This window comes from Gracilinanus agilis, chromosome 4 (assembly GCF_016433145.1).
Source record: "Gracilinanus agilis isolate LMUSP501 chromosome 4, AgileGrace, whole genome shotgun sequence".
NCBI classification, from domain to species: domain Eukaryota; kingdom Metazoa; phylum Chordata; class Mammalia; order Didelphimorphia; family Didelphidae; genus Gracilinanus; species Gracilinanus agilis.
The window spans coordinates 311,157,667-311,178,108 of NC_058133.1; the positions used below are offsets into that span (position 1 = coordinate 311,157,667).

The following is a 20,442-nucleotide window of genomic DNA, read 5'->3' on the forward strand; positions in this document are numbered from 1 at the left end:
AGATGCTGCAAGGGGAGAGGGGAAGCAAGGGAAATAAACATTTATATTTATATATATTCTTATATTGTCAATCGGTAAACATTTATTAACTGCTTACTATATGCTAGGCATTCTCCTAAGCATCAGGGACAAAGAAAAGCAAATGATGGCTCCTGCTCTTAAGGAGCTCCCTTTCTAATGGGAGAAACAACATGAAAAAGAACTCCATATGAACAAGCCACATACAGTGTCAATTGGAAATAATCAACAGAAGTAAGGTATTTGAATTAAGGGGGAATCAGTGAAGGCATTTATAGAATTTGGGATTTTAACTGAGACTTCAAGGAATCCAGGAGGTCTGGGCAAAGAGGGAAAGCATTCCAGGCATGGGAGACAGCCAGTAAAAGTAATGGAAGTTGGAAGATGGAGTGTGTTGTTCAAGGAACAGTAAGGAGACCAGCATTACTGGATTGATGAATATGTGTGTGTGTGTGTGTGTGTGTGTGTGTGTGTGTGTGTGTGTAGGGATGGGGGGGTGTAAGGCATAAGAAGAATGGAAAGATGTGGCTTAGGCTTTGAATGCCAAAGATGCTAATAGACACAATTTAAACACACATTCAAACACGCACATCTCTCTATCCACATCACATATCTATATATCACATCTATCTATACCTATCTCAACCTCTCTCCCTCTCATTAAAGCAGAATGGTTATTAAACTGCATATATGTACATGTATATATCTATATTCTTTAAAAGAATGGTTTTAAAATTCTTTTAAGGAATTTTTTCATTGCTGAAAAGGGTTCTACCTTATTGGTGTCATGCACTCCTTTGGTAATGAAACCTATGACTCCCTTTTTAGAATAATAATTTAAATGAATGCAATGAATTAAATGCATAAAAGTTACATAGGTTTAAAAAGAAAACTATTTATAATGAAATATTTCTATCTATTTATCATCTATCTATCTGTCTGCCTATCCATCTGTCTATCCATCTATCTATCTGTCTATCTGCCTATCCATCTATTTATCCATTTGTCTATCTATCTATCTATCTATCTATCTATCTATCTATCTATCTATCTNAGATCAACAATCTATCTATCTATCTATCTATCTATCTATCTATCTATCTATCTATCTATCTATCTATCTATCTATTTTAAATAAAGCAAACACCTATCCAAAGTTAAGAACTTTGGTCTAAATGCTTGACAAAAGATGCAATAAATGAAAAATTGTAACAGGTAATTCTCTTCTCAGAAAAGGCTTTTAAACAGAGGGTTTTATATATATGGGTTTGGGAGGTTTACAAAGGTCAGAGATAATTCATACATTTTTTGAGAAGGAAGAATATAAAGAAATGGCCTGATTTTTCCCCTCTGTCTGAACTCAAACTATAATAAGAAAGCCTATTTAAACAGCTTAGAAAGCGTAGGTCCTTCACCTCCTTCTGTATTCTACTATGTAAGGGTTTCTCCCTTTCCCTCTCCAGCCTCCTGCACCCAAATGCACTCTTTTGAAAAAATAAAAGAAAGATCTAGTTCCTTTTGCTGGACACCTGGAGACAGTTCCCAGTGCTCAAATTTAAAATTTAGGGAGGTCAGCACTCATTCATTTCTTTAGATATTTGGAGGCAAGCATTGAGTATATTTTAAAAATATTTTCTTTAATATTTTATTCAACTTTAGGGAAATTTTTCATGTCAATGACATTGGGGAAATGAAATACTATATAGTAGAATATTTCTGTACTACGAATGGTTATGAAAGGAAGTATCATAGAAGCATGAATTCAATCCCCTATCTTACCTAAAACACAGCATTTCAAAAGCAAAAGTTGATATTAGTTTATATGATAATTGTTAGTTCTGGGTTAAATATAAGTGCTTAAAAAAGCTTTGTAAAAGGATATTTATTTCAAAGATAGAGCAGAAACATAAGTAAAACTATTTTCCCCCAAAAGAATGTTAGGGACATATTCTCCTTCTCTCCCATACCAGGATCTCAGATACCCCAAATGCCAGTATTTTGAACTTCTTCTCTACTTGGAATTCATTTTTCAGAATTTAATTGTCATATTCACTAGTGAGTATCACTTTAAACAAATAATCATTGAATTAGATGGCACAGTCTACATCTTCTATATTCTCAATATTGTTTCAGGGCCTATAGCAGGTAGAAGATCAGTGTTGAGTCAGGTTGAGTTCCTGTCCTTATAATCTAGTTGTGGGGGTGTGGAACAGGTAAGGAATACAGGATGCACACTCCAGAAACTAAGTGATGGATATTATAAGACTACATATGAATTAGGTGCCACAAATAGGAAACATTTAGTGAAGGGAGTAGTATTTCAGCTGGACTCTGAAGGGTGAATGGAAGTTGGAGAGGTGGAGATAACCATTTAGAGCAGCTATGTGTTACAATAGAGTGGTGGGCCTGAAGTCAGGAAGACTCATCTTCCTGAGTTCAAATATGATCTCAGACAATTGCTAGCTATGTGACACTGGGCAAGTCACTTAACCCTGTTTATCTCAGTTTTCCCGTCTGTAAAATGAGCAGGAGAAGGAAATGGCAAACCACTCCAGTACCTTTGCCAAGAAAATCTCAAATGGGGTCACAAAGAGTCTGGTCTGAAAAATGACTGAATAATAATAACAATAACCATTGTAGATTGTGACAATAGACTTGGAAAATGGGAATGATTCATATATTTACAGAATCAAGATTGGGACGGATCTTTGGGAAAATTCATAAGGAAGGTTTGAGTCAAGCTGGGTTATTAAAGTCCTTGAAAAATAAGTCACAATTGTAGGAATAATAGCAACAACAATATAATAATATTTATATAGTATATTAGGTTTTGTAAGGCACTACATGTATTATCTCATTTGATCCATTAAAACTATGAAATAGATGTTATTATCACCATTTTACAGATGAGGCAACTGAGGCTGAATGAAATGAAGTGATTTACCCAGTGTCACACAGCCAGCAAATGTTGGGGGTAGGATTTTATTACCAGATAAAATGTAAATAAAAGATACAGAATCAAACTTTACTTTTTTTTTACTATCTTGCTTTTGGTTGACCTTTCCTGGGTTTCTGGGATCTATTAAAATGGAACAAACTTTTATTCGAAAACACTCTATGTTTGAGGATTGGGGACCCATGTTCCATGCTACTAAGTAGTTTATTTAGGGAGAAAGGAATATCTCTCAAAATATGGACTTTTCCTTTGGATAAAAATAACACTGGTAGAGCAACATTCAATAAAATTGTGGGCATTTTGTATTTTCTGTTGTGACAAGATTATTGCATGATCATAGAAAATACATCTTTCATTGGACTGAAACCATCTAGTAGGCTCCATTACCTATTATTTATTTATATGGGAGTCCATATTATCACTGCCCATACATATTGATCTCACTTTTCATTTCCATCATGATAAATCCCACTGATATAAACCAATTGCTTGTGCTGTTTCATTTTCCCCTTTTTTTTTCTTTTTTGCTTATATCCACAGCTGTAGTTGACATAGGAGGCAAGGCAGCATAGCCAACAGAGCACAAGAATACTTAGATTTGAATCCTACCTCTGACATTTCCTAGTTATGTGACCTTGGGCAAATCACTCATCATCTCTATGCCTCAGTTTCCATCTCTATAACAAGAGGGTTTAAATTCAATAGCTTCTAAAGTTTAAACTCAATGATCTCTAAGATTCCTTCCCACTCTAAATCTATAGTCTTAGGGAACCATCTAATTATTATGTCATTTGTAATTATAATAAAACACAGGATGGCTCAGCAGATACAGCTAGCCTCAGTCAGGATTACTGGAGTTCAAGTTTTACTTTTGCCACATACTGGCTTTGAGATTTGGGGCAGTTCCTTAAACCTCTTGGCATCTCAGAAAACTCTCCAGGATTATAAATTGCAGAGAAGATGCTGATCTCCATAGGTAAAGAAAGTTTCCACATCTTACTTTCCCTAAAACTGAGAAAGCACCGGTTTTGTCCAAAAAAATGTTATTTTGAGTTCAGGAATCTTTCTTTTTTGTTGTTGTTCAGAAATTTCAGTTGTACCCAACTTTTTGTGACACCATTTTTTTTTGCACAAATAAGGGAGGGATTTACCATTTCCTTTTCCAGCTCATTTTTTAGAAGAGGAAACTGAGGCAAACAGGCTTAATTGACATGCCTAGGTTCACATAACTAGTGTCTGAGTCCATATTTGAATTCAGGAGGATGGTTTTTCCTGACTCCAGATCCAGCTCTCTATCTACTATGCCACATAGCTGTCCCAGATGGGAAAATATGATTAAAATTCATAGCTATATCTATCTTTATCTAACGCGATTAGTATTTTACATGAAAGCATGATGTTAGATGACATTTTATGAGATATTTAGTTACATAGTAATGGTGTTATAAATGGTATATCAATTAGGCTGACACCCAGTTATGTAAACTGGGGCTAAAATGTTAAATGGAATAATAGGATTGAAAGATAGCTGGAACCTTAGAGTTCATTGAGTACATCTCCATTTTACTGATGAATAAACTGAGGCAAAGAGAGGGAAAATGAATTTTTATACATCACATTGCTAAGTGATAGCAAGCTCTAAAACTCATGTCATTTGATTATTATTCCAATACTCATTTCAACTAATCAAGTTTAATTTTTATGTGTTTTCACTCATCAAATTGTTGAAGTTAATAGTTTTTTTCTTAATTTACTTTTTCATATATCTTCTCTTTTTTATTAAATTTCTTTTACATGACAATACCCTTTTTTATTTCCAACATTTTGTGATCTGTGTTGTCTTCCTCCCTCTCTCCTCCCCATCTCCAAGATGGCAGGTAATATTATATAGATTATACACGTTATCATGAAATGCATACTTCTATGTTCATCATGTCAGATATTTTTCTATATTTTTTATTTGTATTTTTTCAGGTATAATGTATCTTCAAAACTATGCATTTATACTTGGGAAAGTAAGGTAGTTTCTATCATTTGAAGAGAATTGCCTTTATTATAGCATACGGCAAATCCATCCTGTTTTATATCTCCATCTTCCCCATCCCCAATCTAATAATGTCCAATCTACTATGACATGGTTGTTGATTCAGAGAGGTTATCAGTGAGTGTGAAAGAAGAGTACTATGAGCTAATAATATAATAAAGATCTGAGGCAGATCCATATATTAACATATTTATTAGATACCATTTCATAATTCTGCCTCCCCATCACTTAATAAAGTAGTGAACTGCCCCATATAGTTCCTCTCTGCCTGCATATTTTACAAATTATGTTCTCTTTCAAGCTTTCCCAAGATGTTCACAAACTTAGACCTGAAAAGGTCTTCAGAAATCAGCTAGTTCACTCCCCCAAATTATTTTCCAGAGGAGGAAACTGAGTTCCAGAGAGGTAAAATGACTTACCCCAGGTCACATAGCTAGTAAGTAGAAGCATCATATTCCAAACCCACGTTTTCTGAAAGCAATTCAATATTCTTTTCACAATATTTTAATTTTTCACTTTTATAATATTATTGAAGTTAATAAATAAATGGTGCTATTTGCTCCAGGCCCTGTACTGTTGACAGTTAGCCCTAGGCCTATAACTTGACAATTATTTTGCCCAGAGCAACAATCACAAATCATACTCTCAAGTCAACTTTTTATGACCAATTTTGTTGAGTAGGAAGAACCTCTGGAGAGGAAATTAAGACTTGGAACACACTGCGATAATGATGTCCAGGTAAATTAACAACTAGTTCTCTGGGGGTGGGGGTTATCTACCAATAATATGCTTTTGAGGCTAATCTGTACTATTAATATTTTATTCATTGTTTTGTTAAGTCTAGAGTCAACAATCAACAAAACAATAAATTCATGCCTGAATGGTGACTTTTTTCAATATCCAGAGTGTAAATATTCACATCAAAAAATTTAACAGTTGGTCATGGCTAGATCGTTCAAGATGGTTCCAGTATGCCAGTCACCCTAAGGTCTCCTTTAAGGAAACTTCTGTGGGAAAAGGTGGTTGGGCTAGTGTAGAGATCACCTGGGGTGTTGCCAAAGAATGAATGGGAAGATGGAGAGTATCATTAAATAGATCCCTATTTTATTTATTTTTTCTTACTATATATCAAATTTAACTGTTTTTACTCTGCTGAAAGACAGCAAATATAATTAACACCTTCTAAATTTGGCCATCCTAAGGAAAAGCACCAGTCATTCCACCCTAGTTATAGTTCTGATTGTTTTCAAACCTTCCCAGGGATCTCTCTAGATGTATTCACTAGCTTTTTCTCCCTTACTCAATTATTTTTAAATACTTTAGTTTATTGCATACTATGTATTTCATATTTAAAGGTGATATAAAGCTACAACTAAAGAGGAAGAAAGGAATAGCATTTTTTAATCATTGACTATGTACCAGGGATCATGCTAAACACTTTATAGATAGCATCTCATTTTATCCTCATAACAACCCTGTGATCTCCATTTTATAGTTGGGGAAATGGAGGCAGGTAGAATAACTTAGAGCTAATAAGTATCTAACACCTGATGTGAACTCAGGGTCTTCTTTCTGACTCCAGGCTCACTGCTCTATCCACTGTGCTACTAACTTTCAAAAAAAGTTTTAAGTGAAAATGTGGCAGTAAAATGAGGTTTTTACTCCAGTAAAAATGATGTCTAGATTTGTCTAACTTCAATGCATATGCTTAATGATTTGAGTAAGGTATATTGAAGAGAAGTGGAAGCAGTAGTTTATCACACATGTCATAAGAAATTAGATTTTTACAGACGCTGTGTAGCATTGTGAATTTATTGCTAGCTTTGGCGTTGTCAGAAAGATCTGAGTTCAAATCTGGCCTCTGATACACCCTGGCATTTAACTTCTCCATAACCTTAAGTAACTCTGAATCTTCAGATACACATAAGGTGATGACCCAATATCAATAGAGTGAATCTCCTTATTGGGAGTTTTCAATACAGTAGGTCCTCATTTTACCTAATTGATACATTCTAAGAACCTTTGCATAAGTCAAAAATCAAGCATAATAGCAAACCCCATTATTAATAAGTATTTCTTATAGGAACATACCTAGGTTCTTTGCAACTTTTCTTAGACTTATTAGAGCTGCCATCATCACTGCCCTTGTACTTTGGGGCCATTATTCATAACCAAATAATGTAAATGCAACAAAAAGAAGCATAGTTTGGACACAGACACAACTTGTTACGAGTGAGAACCCTTAACAGAGACTGATATCAGTTCAAGCTAATAATTGGTGGATAACAATATAATGACTTTTGCTAAAACTTCTCAGAGTGAGGATGAATGTGATTGGGTGATCTGCTGCAAGGCTTTACATTGATTGGGAAAATGGTTCAGATTTAGTGCATAATTTAAAAAAAATTGACATATTTGTCTGCCTTTTTAAAAATTGCCAATTCCTAATTTTGCATATGCTTGGTTTTCATAAAAAGAGATCCTAATGTACTGATTAAATCATGGCAAATACCCCCTACCCCTTCACAAAAGGAAGTTTTTGTTTTGTTTTGTTTTGTAGAATTGATAGAACCTTAGAGATTATTCAGTCCAGTCTTTTATTTTCGGGTAAAAACAGTGAGACCCAGGGAGTTCAAAGGACTCATCAAGATTGAAAAACTAATTAGTGGCAAGTTGGGCTTGGAGTCCAAGGTTTCTGGGCCATTGTTCCTTCCATATATTGCAAATGCTTATTAAGCAACTGCTCTGGGCCCAGATGTTAACCCTTGTTAACATGGAGTGAGTATTCAATGACCACTTAATGCTAAGTGTCTTGGATGTAGTGAGGGAATACAGAAGTAAGAAAGCACCGATGTTTTTCATATAGTAATATGGGCTGTTAGGTATCACTGTGGATAAAGCATCAGGCCTGGAATTAAGAATAACTGAGTTCAAATCCAACTTCAGAAACTTACTAGCTGTGTCAATTAACCAGAGCAAGTCAATTAACACTGTTTACCTCAGTTTCTTCATTTGTAAAATGAGCTGGAAAAGGAAATAGCAAGCTACTCCAGTATTTTTACCAAGAAAAATTCAAATAGGGTCACAAACAATCAGACATGACTGAACAACAATAAATATCGTCACTTAGTTCCTAACAACATAAAAACTATTTTTTAATTAAGAAAAAACATTCAACCAGTATTCAATACAGATTTAGTATCCTGCTAATATTTCTGGAGCTCATAGTCCTCTGACTTCTAATGAATTCAGCAGTTACCCAGGCACATCTGTTGTAGGTCTGATCCTCTCTCAGGGGTCAAAGAACTTGTAAGAAGTGAGAACTTCTCCTCTCACAAAATGTCTTTTTTTTTTATGAGGTCACTCGTCATTAGTTTACTCATTAGACCAAGATAGTGAATTTAAGTTGCATCCTCATTCTTCAAATTTCTTTCAAATTTTTCAATTTGCTCATTAAAATAGCTCTGCATGTTGCATAAAGTAAATTCCTAGCAAGATAAAAGGAAGTTAGAAGATTTCTACTTCCTTTTTAGTTAAACTCTTAAAGAAATGTAAGCTTCTATGTCATATGTCTTCAAGTGCCATTTAACATTCAGACAACTCATCTTTCAAGTATATTTTTAGGGGTGAAGTTGGGAATCAACTGCTGATTGAAGGTAGGAACTTTATTTAGAAGAGTAATAAGACTATAGGAGGTGAATGGCTGGTTAAGGAGAGAGTGGTAGAGAATTACATTTAGCTTTATGCATAGGAGTGATGAGCTTTGGGCAGGGAGGGAGTACATCTAATAAGACCTAAGAAGGATTCACTTGCACAGTCATAGACAGGGAAGAATTTTTGTTGCTCTTATTGTTTGGTCCTTTCAGTTGCATCTGACTCTTTGACCCCATTTGGGGTTCTCTTAGCAGAAATACTGGAGTGGTTTGCCTTTTCCTTCTCTACTTCATTTTATAGATGAGGAAACTGAGGCAAACAAGATTGAGTGATTCACATAGGGTCCTATGATTAGTCAGTGTCTGAAGCCAGATTTGAACTCAAGAAGATGAGTCTTCCTGACTCCAGTCCTGGCACTCTATCTACTAAGCCACCTACAGGGAAGTAGAATATCACAGAATCTGAAAGCTGGAAAAGACCTTTCAAATCATCTGATCCTACCCATATCTGAGCAATAAACTATTCCTTATAATCCTTTAATGGTGGTGTGCTGTTAAATCTTTAACATCCTCCTAGCTATGAGGAGAGGTATGCACAAAACACTTTTAACTTTAATCTGCATTATTAACATTTTCTACATCATTTTCTTAAATCCATATGATCAACAAAACAATGAATTGAGCCTTAAAGTATAGTATTCACTTATTCTCAGTTATAAATGCTCATATTGAAAATTTAATAAATGGCTCTTGGCAGACCCAATCTGGGTCCAGCATACCCATGCCTAAAGTGATAATCCAGTTTTACTTAAAGACTTCTAATGAGGATCAGATGTTTTACCTCCTTAGGCAAGTCCTTTCACTTGTGGATAGCTCAATTATTGGGAAATTTTTCCTTACCTCTAGCCTAAATCTATCTCTTAGTCATGTTACTCATTGCTGCTCCTAGTTCTACCCTCTGAGGTAAGCAGAACAAGTTAAATCATACAACATCATATTAAATACTCAAAACCAGTTACCAATCTTCTTTAAATCTCTGGCTAAACATACCTATTGCCTTAATCTGACCCTCCTATGGAATGCCCTCCACCCTTCTCACCTTCTTGGTTGCCCTCTTCTGGACACCCTCTAGCTTATCTATGCAGCTCCTAAAAAATGATACATAGGCATCTGGATGGTTCAGCACTAGAATTTTTGTGAGGATTGACTGAGAGTACAAAGTGGGTTCTTAATAAATGGTTGTTTCCTTTTCTTTTCCTCCTAGAATTAAAGAGAACATTCCAACTATGGCCAGGCAATAGCAAAGGGCATTTTCCTACTTTAGTTATTTGTTCTTGATTCCACTTTCTAAACATGTTCTTTAAACTCTGGATGTGTTGATGAGTTCCCTTTCATCCACACTACTGTTCATTGGTAGTTCTCCTTTTGCCTCCTCGTTGGAATCACTTTTGCTTTAAATGAAAATGGAGGAGAGGAAAAACTGTCTAAATAATTTCCATTAAATCACATAGTGAAGTCAGGAAAAAAGTGACTCAAGGAAAACGTGAAAGTGGCTAGCAATTAGGAGGAGTTAATAACTAGGAAGAGGATTTGAAATCATCTTAACCTCACATATCTATTAATCAATAAACAAAGTACTAGTAATAATGGAAATAAAGTAGGATAAAATCAGGAAAATATGACCTAATAAGCATTGTGGAGACCTGATAGGATGCAGCTCATTACTAGAATATTGCAACAAAAGAATTGTACTTTTTAAAAAGAAAAAAAAAGAGTGGTAGAGTAATATTGTATGTTTCGGAGACAGACTTCATGAACTAGAAGGAGGATACTGGGGTCAGTACATGGTGAGGTTTAAAAAAAAGGAAAAACAAGTTATAACATGGTGGGATTATTCTATAGACAATCTGGCCAGAAGGAGGAAATGGATCATGAGTTCTTGATACAGAAATTGAAGCTGGCTTGGAAGCAACATGTAATTAGGAAGATAATGCTTTCAGTCTTCTGACTTCTGGTGGCAGACTCTTTCTGCTAAAAGCAGGGCAACTGATAAATTCTTCACTTGCCCTGCTGAGAATTAATTCCTTCAAAAGGTAAAAGGAAGCCATAAGTAGAACTGCTAATATAGATGCTGGAAATAAGTTACTATACTATCTTTGATAAGAACTAGAAAGTGAATAGGATTATTCTTACATGTACCACTGACTTTATTGAAGCAGTTTTCAAAGAAGTTTTAAAAAAGATAAGTATGATATACTAGTTTAGGACTCTAAAAATGTAGAAAGAGAATCAAATAAGAATTTTAATAATTAACAATGAAACCCAGAATATGTAATGACATTTTAACAACATTCCATGGTACTCCCTGAGATTAAGACACTGACCCAAATGAATTTCAATGTAGATCATTGGGAGACTGTGTTGATGTGATTGCTGAATCATTGGTAATAATTTTTAAAAAACCATGGAGAATGGGAGATTGCCTTGGGTATGGAGCTGGACAAATATCATCTCAGTTTTCCAACATTAGAAGGTACAGTAGATCCTTAATCTTATATAAAAGAGAATTTTCTGATAACTGGAAAAATTCAAATATGGAATATTAAAAGGAAATATGTTGCTACAATATAGGCGTCCATCCATTAGCATGTAATCTATGTATCAGCCCACTCATTACCTCCGACTACTTATGTTATTTTATAGGGACTGCTATCTCTGACTATATTTCAATTTTTATCATTTAGTCTGTTGAATAATCTTACCATAAATTTAACATTTATTAAGCCTTTACTGTGCTTGGTATTGGAGATCCAAGAAATAAAGAAAATAATCCACCTTGGATATAACATATATTCAAATAAATATAATAACAGGTAATTAAAAGAGGGAGCATTAGGAAAGTCTTCATAGAGGAGACATTACTTGAACTAAATCTTTGAATGAATTCTGAGAGGCAGAAATATGCAAAGAGTTCAATGTAGTCATGGAAGACAGCCTGTGATAATATATGGGATAAGTAAAGAGAATCTCCTTATCTTATGTTAGTGGACATAGAATTCCTAAAAGGGAAATATCATAAAATTAGGTTGTAAGTAACACCCAGACAAAGGAGGGCCTTCTATGGTAGGCTGAAACATTTATATTTTATCCTGTCAGCAATGGGGAGCCACTTAAAGTTTTTGAGAAGAGACATATGCTATATGATCATACCTGTGTTTTAGTAAGATAAATCTGACATTTTATTTACTCAATTGATAATTTGGAGAGGAGAGGTTGGAAGGAAGGAGGAGTTTAGGACCTGAAGTAGCATGGTTAGATGTGAGTGGAGAGGAAATTGTTGTGGAAGAGAATTGACAAGACTTGGAAATGATTGGGTAAGGAAAGGAATATCACTTAACAATTATGAATCTCGGTGATTGAAAATATTGTTATATCCTTATTGGGAAAGGGAAGTTGGTGGAGGGATGAATTGGACAAGTAAAGCACTTGGTACTTGACAAGCACTTAAAAATGCTTGTTTAACTGACACACTTATATTAAGAAAATGGGAGATGGATCATAATTTGACTGAGATGTTATCAGATGGGGAAGAAGAGAAGCAGGAAAGAGTAATGCCAAGGAAGCCAAGGAAGGCGAGACCACCCAGGAGGAAGAACTGGTATACTATGTCAGAAGCTGAACACAAGAGGATGATGACTGAGAATAGGTCAGTGGATTTCCCAATAGGATATCATTGTTAACCTTGGAGAGCTCAGTTTTTGCCCAGTGGTGGTTTGGAAGCCAGACTGAAAGAGACTAAAGAGTGACAGAGGAAATGGAGAGAATGAGTATGTACACTTTTTTCTAGTAGGAGGGCATTGAAATGAAGGAGTGTAAGAGTCATAGGATGTTGACACTGAACATCTAATAGTCTAATTCAAACATATACAAAAATCTATTTTAAAAGATCCTGGACAAGCAGGCATCCAGATCATATTTGAAGACATTTAATGAAGTTGAATACAATGCTCACTGAAGCAGTTTAATCCACTCTGCGATAGCTCTAATTATTAAGATTTTTTTCTATTATTATTGATTCATGTAGCTTTAGCAGAGGTCCTATCCTTTTTCAAAAAATTCTTCCATATTTCTCTAAGAGGGTTGAATCAGAGTCATTGTTCTTGGCTTCTTCTTTGCCAATCTCCCTCAGCTTATTCTGAGATTTAGTGTTTTTACACTTACTCTTTTTAAGTAATATTTTATTTTCCTCTAATTATACATAAAAACAATTTTGACATTCATTTAAAAAAATGTCGAGTTCTGAATTTTCTGCCCCTTTCCCATTACACTCCCTGAGATGGTAAACCATCTGTATAGCTTTTTACATGTGCAATCATACAAAATATCTTCACCATTATTAGTCATTTTGCGTTAACCTATTCTTATACTTTGTCTTTAAATAAAATAATCACAACTACTGGGCTGGGTTCAAGTATCATTGATATGCTAATGAATTCATGTATTGATCCTCCATTTCCTTTTCTTGGCTTAATCTAGTGTACATGTCTTTTGAAAAATTAAGATGGTACATTTGCTTTTTCAGGCATTTCCCCTTTACTTCCTCATTGAAACTGTGTCTACAGTGTAGTTTCATCGAGTAATAGGATTAGAATTAGAAGGGTTCTTAGAGGTTATTTCCAATTCCCTCACCTTACAGGTGAAAACGGAAAAGGGAGTCCAAAAGAGAGGAGTGTCTTACCTACTAAGTTCATAACAGCTAGAAATAGCAGAGATAAAATTTGAACTGAGTGCCTTCTACTCCAAATGCAAGTTATTAAAGGAGATACTATGGTCGAGTGAAAGTGTTTCAAGAATGCAATAGATCCAGGCATATTTGAAGATAGTAGGTCATTTTCCAGTAAAGAGAATGATGTTTGGAGATGGGGGTGTGGCAGTATTCACTGAGTCTAGCGTCTAAAGATGGGAAGGGACTGGATTCTGGACACAAGTAGAGGGATTAGCCTTGGAAAGAAATCTTCTTTTCTCAGAGAATGGTGGTGCAAAGGAGCATAGGATAGATATATTTGCAAAGAAGTTCTGAAGCACACATGAAGGGAAATGAAACAAATTGTGATGACTAGTTCCTATTGTTTCAGTCAGATAAGAGTCCAGAACATATGCTGAGAGAGGCGAATGGGTTTGGTTTGTGGATTTTGAGAGAAAAGAGAAGGTTTCTAATAGGCAATGAGGAGATTGGGGAAGAAGAAAGTCAAGGGAAAATAAAAGGATTGTCACACAGCAGTAGTACTAGGTAATGTGAATTTATAGTCGATCCTATTGACACTGTGATATGACTTATTCCAGCTGTTTTTGATTACCTGGAAATAGAAGTAGAAAAGATGAATGACAGGGATGATTCAGGGCTGAGGATTAGCAGAGTATAAACAATATAAAGGATAAGAGTCTAGGGAGTAAAAGGTGAATGACAATATATAATTGAGTTGGTTGATGGCTGAGTCAAGAATGAAAAGAGATAATGTATTGACAGAGCAAAGGTGATTGGGAGAATAAGAAGGATATGGAGATTGGAAGTTATGGTGAAGGTAAAGAACAGATTAAGGAGAAGGGAAGCAGAGAGAGGAATGGAAGGACAGATTATAATTATAGAGGAATTTTACAGTTCAAAATATTGAAGGAAGCACAGTTATAGATGATTGTGACATCTAAAGTATAATCATTACTGTGCCCTGCTACAAGTAAGATGTAGGTTACCAAAGCACCTGTTAAAATGTCATTATAATTTCTTATGAAATACTTAGAAATAAAACCTCATTCATGAGAGGAAGCAATGCCTCAATACCAGTTCTTGCAGAGTTAAAAAATTACATAATTTTAGCTACAGGACAGCAAACAGATGTCTTAACAGAAATAAATAGGGATATAACGTGAAAAGCAGTTACTTCACTTGCAAACTGGCTCAATGCTTTTCCATATTGGTTAAAAAATGATTGATTTTTTTCTCTCAGATCAGATAAACAGACAAAATTGTACAGGTTCCCACTCTAATTTATTTCTGAAATGCTGTATTCCTAATAGACAAACAAAAGTAATATAGAGGCAGAATTTAAAGAATTGAATTTAATTCACCCAGCATTTATTAAGTGCCTACTATGTGTCAAACATTGTTCTAAACTCTGGGATTACAAAAACCCCAATGAAAAAATACCTTCCCTTAAAGAAACTGTTCCAGTTTCTTAGTACATTACTTGCTGTTTTTATACACAGAAAGAATCCAAAGTAGAATGGGTACTTTTACCTCTGACACTACACTAAGCCAGAATAACCCCTTTCATTTCAGTGATTTCAATATAGTACAGGTACCTGAGTTTATGGATGAAACCAAATCAGAGAGTTTGGACACTTTCTAGTGGACTAGATTAATTTCTACCAGTGCCTTAGAATGGATTTACACTGTATTGGGCTTATAAATCTAATTCTTCACATTTGTTTCTTACCAGTTCATAATCTCAGCTCATTGCATGGGGATTTACATGTACATTTCTGATTATCTATATTTGATTAACAAGAATGCTGCCACTTGGTTTCCATGTAGGAGAAGGAAGCTTGAAACTAGGTTAGGATTTCCTAAGAAAAGTAAGATATTTATGTTCATTGAACTGGACTTATCAAGATTTCAAAGGGGGCACAGTGAATAGAGAGGTGGGCCTGAAATCAGGCAGATCTGAGTTCAAACACTGCCTCAGATACTTACTAGCTGTGTTATCCTGGGCAAACTACTTAATCCTGTTTGTCTCAGTTTCCTCATCTGTAAAATGAGCTAGAAAAGGAAATGGTAAACAATTCAAATATTTTTGCCAATAAAACCTTATGAGGTCTTGAAGAGTTAGACATGACTGAAAACAATTGATGAACAAGAATAAAATTATTTTTAATGGCTTAGGTATTGAGTAATTTTGATCATAGCTACTGAAGCCCATCCTCCATTTTATTCCTATTTCAATCAACTTAGTTTAGACCTTGTGCTTTCTAGTCTAGACTTCTGTAATTATTATCCTATTTTCTTTTCCTGCCTCTAGTCTATCCCTTTTTCAATAGCTTCTTAAAACTACTTTAGAAACCTTAAATTCATTGTTCCAATAATGTCACTTCTCCACTCAAAAATTTGCAGGGGTTCTGCATGGACAATCAAAGAAAGTATAAACTCCTGATCCATGCTTATGAGATACTCCATCTTCTTTCTCCAACTCACTTCTTAAGCCTTTCCTTATAATACTTCCATTCACAAACTCTATGCTCCAGGCAGAAAGATCTATTCTATGTGTGTCCCTCTCTCCTGTAACTGATTCTCTTTACCTACAACTATAGGTTGTCCCTCCTTTCCTTAAATCCCAATCAATTGATTAATGAGCTTTTCGTTAGGTGCCTATTAGTACCAGGCACTGTACTATGAATTAGGGTTACAAAGACAAAAGCAGAAACAATCCCTGCCCCCAAGAAGCTTACAACTTAACCAGTGAAACAGTTTGATAGTTTGGGAAAGGAAGTCCCTAGTAACTAGTGGTATCAAGAAAGGCTTCATCTGGACTCTAGCACATGCACTGATTATTTGAAAGGAAACTGGAGGTTCCAAGAGGCAGAGATGAAGGTCCAAGTATCAGTGACAGTGTAAAAACGGAGAGACATGAAGAAATGGAGAGGCACATGCAAGGAACTACAAGATGGGTGGATTTTAGAAAGCATGGATGGTAGTAAAGCATACATCATCATCATCATAAATAAAATAAGGAATGATAGAGAGTGGTTGGATTATAAAAAGCTTTTAAATGCCAAAAGAGGGGGTAGTGGATTGAAAGCCAGGCCCAGAAATGGGGGGTTTGGGGTTTAAATCTGGCCTCAGATACCTCTTATCTGTGTGACCCTGGGCAAGTCACTTAACCCTCATTACCTAGCCCTTACCACTCTTCTGCCTTGGAGCCAATACAAAGTTGGCTCCAAGACAGAAGATAAGGGTTTAAATTTTTTTTAATCAATAAACAAAAAATGAATGCCAAAGAGAGGATTTTATATTTTCTCTTAGAAGTAATATGGAAATACGGGATTTTATTAAAAATGGGAGTGACAGGGAGACCAGTCCTTTTAGGATTTTGGCAGTGGTATGTAAGATGGATTAAAGAGGATAGAGACTTGAAGCAGAAAGGCCAAGTAGGAGGCTGTTTTAACACTCCATGAGAAAAGGTGAAAAGTACTAAGGGTAAGAACTAGGGTGGTGGCTCTTGAGTGAAGAGATGAGATAAAGAGTGGATACCATCTAGAACTAAAATTTCAATAGTACAGAGGAATCTTCAGTGAGGAAATTCCTTCTATAAATAAGAAATGACATTTTCTCTTCAATTTATTGTCGTAAAGAATTGTGTAGATCTCTGAGATGTTAAATTACAGGCCCAAGATCCCTAATATGTGTCAGAAGCAGGACTTGAACCTACATTTTCTGGATTTGAGGGAAGCTCACTATCCAGTACCACATTGTCTCTCAAGGTGAGAAAGGAAAGAAGCATATATGAGAGATATTATAGAAGTAGAAAGGAATTATTTGGAATCTGACTAGATCTATTTACCCAACTCAGTTGCTATCTCCTTTTTCACTATCCCCTCCACACCTCTCATCCCTTTCAGTTAAAAATTATTTCTACCTAAAATAGCTCATATTATCCCTTTTTTCATTTCTCAACCAATCACATTCTCATGTTTTCATAGATACTCATAAGTTTCCTGAATTATCTGTACTATACACTTTTTAGTATTTCTCAACAATTAGTATGGAGTTAAGCACATAGTATATATTTAATAAATATTTATTGTACCAAACTGTTCAAAGGCAAAATCTATTCCTTAATTTATGGTAGTATTCCTTGGTCAGTATCTGATGGGATTTTCAGAATATTCAGAGTATTAAGCACTATGTTGTGCCAATTTCAACTTGTAAATAAAGGGCATTTTGTCATTTGTTATATGCCTTTACTATTAGAAAGATGTCTCTGCATTCTTATTTTTTAGAGTATGAGTAGTGGCCATACCTTTGTAAAACTTTCTCCTCAGGCTAAACTAGGTTGAGGGTAAATGACAGGCCTTAAATTCATCAGTGAGTTAATGCTATGTCTACCTGAAACTTGTGAAAAATTTCTCTGGTGGAATGGGTAGATGAGAAGAGTTTATTTCAATGGCTACAAACATGGCAAAAACAGGTGTAAAATGCTTAATGCTTGGTCATATATGGAAAGCACCAAGGTCATCCACCACCTTCCAGGTCATCCTGAGTCATCCTGACTTTTGTCTTGCCATTGAATTTTGAAGACTCTGGAAGAGACAATTAGTTCAATGACTTTTTGCAATTCTGCTTCATTTAAATCCAGTTCATTCACTGGTTATGTCATTGGTCCTCTCCAAAAAGGGAAGATGAACAAGTTCTTCAGTTGGATAATGGAAAACATGGGAGTAGATGAATAGAATTTTGGAGTTAGTGGTAAAATTGGGGTTATTGTTTCTAGTTGGGTTATGTGATGATTCAGCACTTGAACCAAACTCAGTACCTTCATTCCCAGGGATATTATGATAACGTGGTAACTTTAACTTTTTGTCCCACAGTTTCTGTTTTATTTGCTTAGGAAGAGATTATGAGAGTAGTCTATGAAGAAATCTATACTCTTCCTTGTCTTCCTGTCCTCCATTGATATCTACTCCTCTTCATGACAGGAGATAGAAATATGAGAGAAAGCAGAGAGTAATTTTCCCAGAAGAGGGAAAGGAAGTCTCCAGTCATCCATAATGCCAGTAACTTCAGGAGAGAAGTGGCTTTGTTGTTTAGCCCTGGGGGTGCCCCAGGTTGGGACAACCTGACTCTTTGTGCTGTCCAATTCAAGGCTGATGGAAGGCAGATCTCCTGACAGAAAGGAGCTGTGAAGTTAGGAGGTAGGGAACTCTTTGTATTAGTTTTTCTTCTTTTCAGTTCTGGGGAGACTAATGTTCAGAGACTTTTTAAAAAATATATAATCTTCCATCTTCTGTTAAAGTGCCTAAAGCATCTATGCTTTGTATAGTAATGGGGAATGATGCTACCTAATTTGCTTGTAGTGGATTCAATTGAATAAAAAAATTCTCTCTCCCTACAAAAAACAAACAAACAAACAAACCACCTCCTTATCTTGAGGATGTGGGTGAGTAAACTAATTGAATTCTCCTGTGTATCATAGTTATTCATAAGTTCACTGAAAGAAGTATCTCTACTATATCTATCTTTGTATTTCCCGGTAATTAGTGTATAGTAATTAGTAGAGAGCTATGCACACTTAGAAAGGAAGTGTGTTGCCTTCCCAGTATAGCAACTGGGAAAATTTGTACACCACCTATTATTTTCCCTTCAGTGTGACATTAAGATATGTTGTGTTCCAGCCTAAATGAACCCTTTCATCTTGTAATTAACATTTTACCATGTTTCAGCTACCACAAATATATTTTGTTTGACTTTTGTTCTGGGTCTTAATTTCCCAAAGAAGAAAATGCCTAATTTTGTAAGAAGTATATGTATAGGTTCTTTAAGAGTTTTGATTGGAGTAGGAGATCATAGAATCATAGATTTAGCATCAGAAGGGATTTTTGTAATTTTGCCCAACCTCTTCATTTTGCAATAAAATGGAGAAATGGTCATCCACTAATTTGGCAGTTTGTATAAAAATTTGAATACCCGTTGAAAACCTCTTTTTGTTTTGTTTTTAGCAGAGAACAAACCTCACACTTACAGGATGAGTTTAGCAGCCAGCCTTTACATTACCAAGTTGGAAAGTCAGGGAGTAAGTCTAGTGCCCAAGCAAGGAGAAAAAGTCTAGAGATTCTTGGGACGCACTTTTACTAATCCAAACCTCTTGGGTCTATAATTAAGTTTCAAGAATATTTCATTCATTCATTCTAATTAATTAATCACTTAATTAAAATGATGCCTTGGCTCTGGTTAGCATCAGGAAATCCAGAGGTGCCTTGAAATTAAAAACAATTATGTGACTGTAAGTTCTTGCTGATTATTCAACTTTGGGGAAGGTTTGGTTTTTGTATACATGTCAGAGCTCATATTAATTCCTCTGAAGAGCTTTGTGATCACTGGCAAAATAGACAACAAAATGCTATATATGGTGCCAGAAAAGGATTACTAAAAAATTGGCTAGTATTTAATTAAATCTAATGAAGGCTTCAGAGTTATCCTTTCTGTTACTTTCCTCATAATAGACAAATGTGATTTCCTCTTCTCTATTCTCTATTCTCATGAGAGCTACAAGGAAAAGTGGGTAAGGAATTGACCAGAATACTTTTCTAACCATCATTCACATGCAAGGAACTCAACACTCAGAAGGAGCTAATAGCCTTGATATAATTTGATAAAGCAATAGTTCTTTGATCAGACCCTTCCAAGAGTTTTCTGATCAGATCCATGAACAATGGAAATGGCTCTAAAATTCAGTTATATGACTATATCTATATCTATATCTAGCTAGCCAGCTAGCTAGCTATAGCTATAGCTATAGCTATCTTGTCCTAACCTTGTCTAGGTGTTTCTTTACATTCTTTGCTGGGGTTCCACCCAACTTACTAGGGGCCTTCTTTATCACTTGGACTTATGTGGATATCAGTAGAGCTCCAGGCTGTCTTTAATCCCTTACTCTTTATACTTGAAATTACAGCAAGAGAGAGTTAAGTTAGCCACAATGAACAAGCATTTATTAAAT

General features: G+C 35.3%; 1 protein-coding gene across 1 annotated transcript in view; it reads left to right on the forward strand.

The window, feature by feature from the left end:
• LOC123246479 (regulating synaptic membrane exocytosis protein 1-like) overlaps positions 1-20,442 on the forward strand; it is a 402,117-nt gene that overhangs the window by 10,435 nt on the left and 371,240 nt on the right. The window lies entirely within an intron of this gene.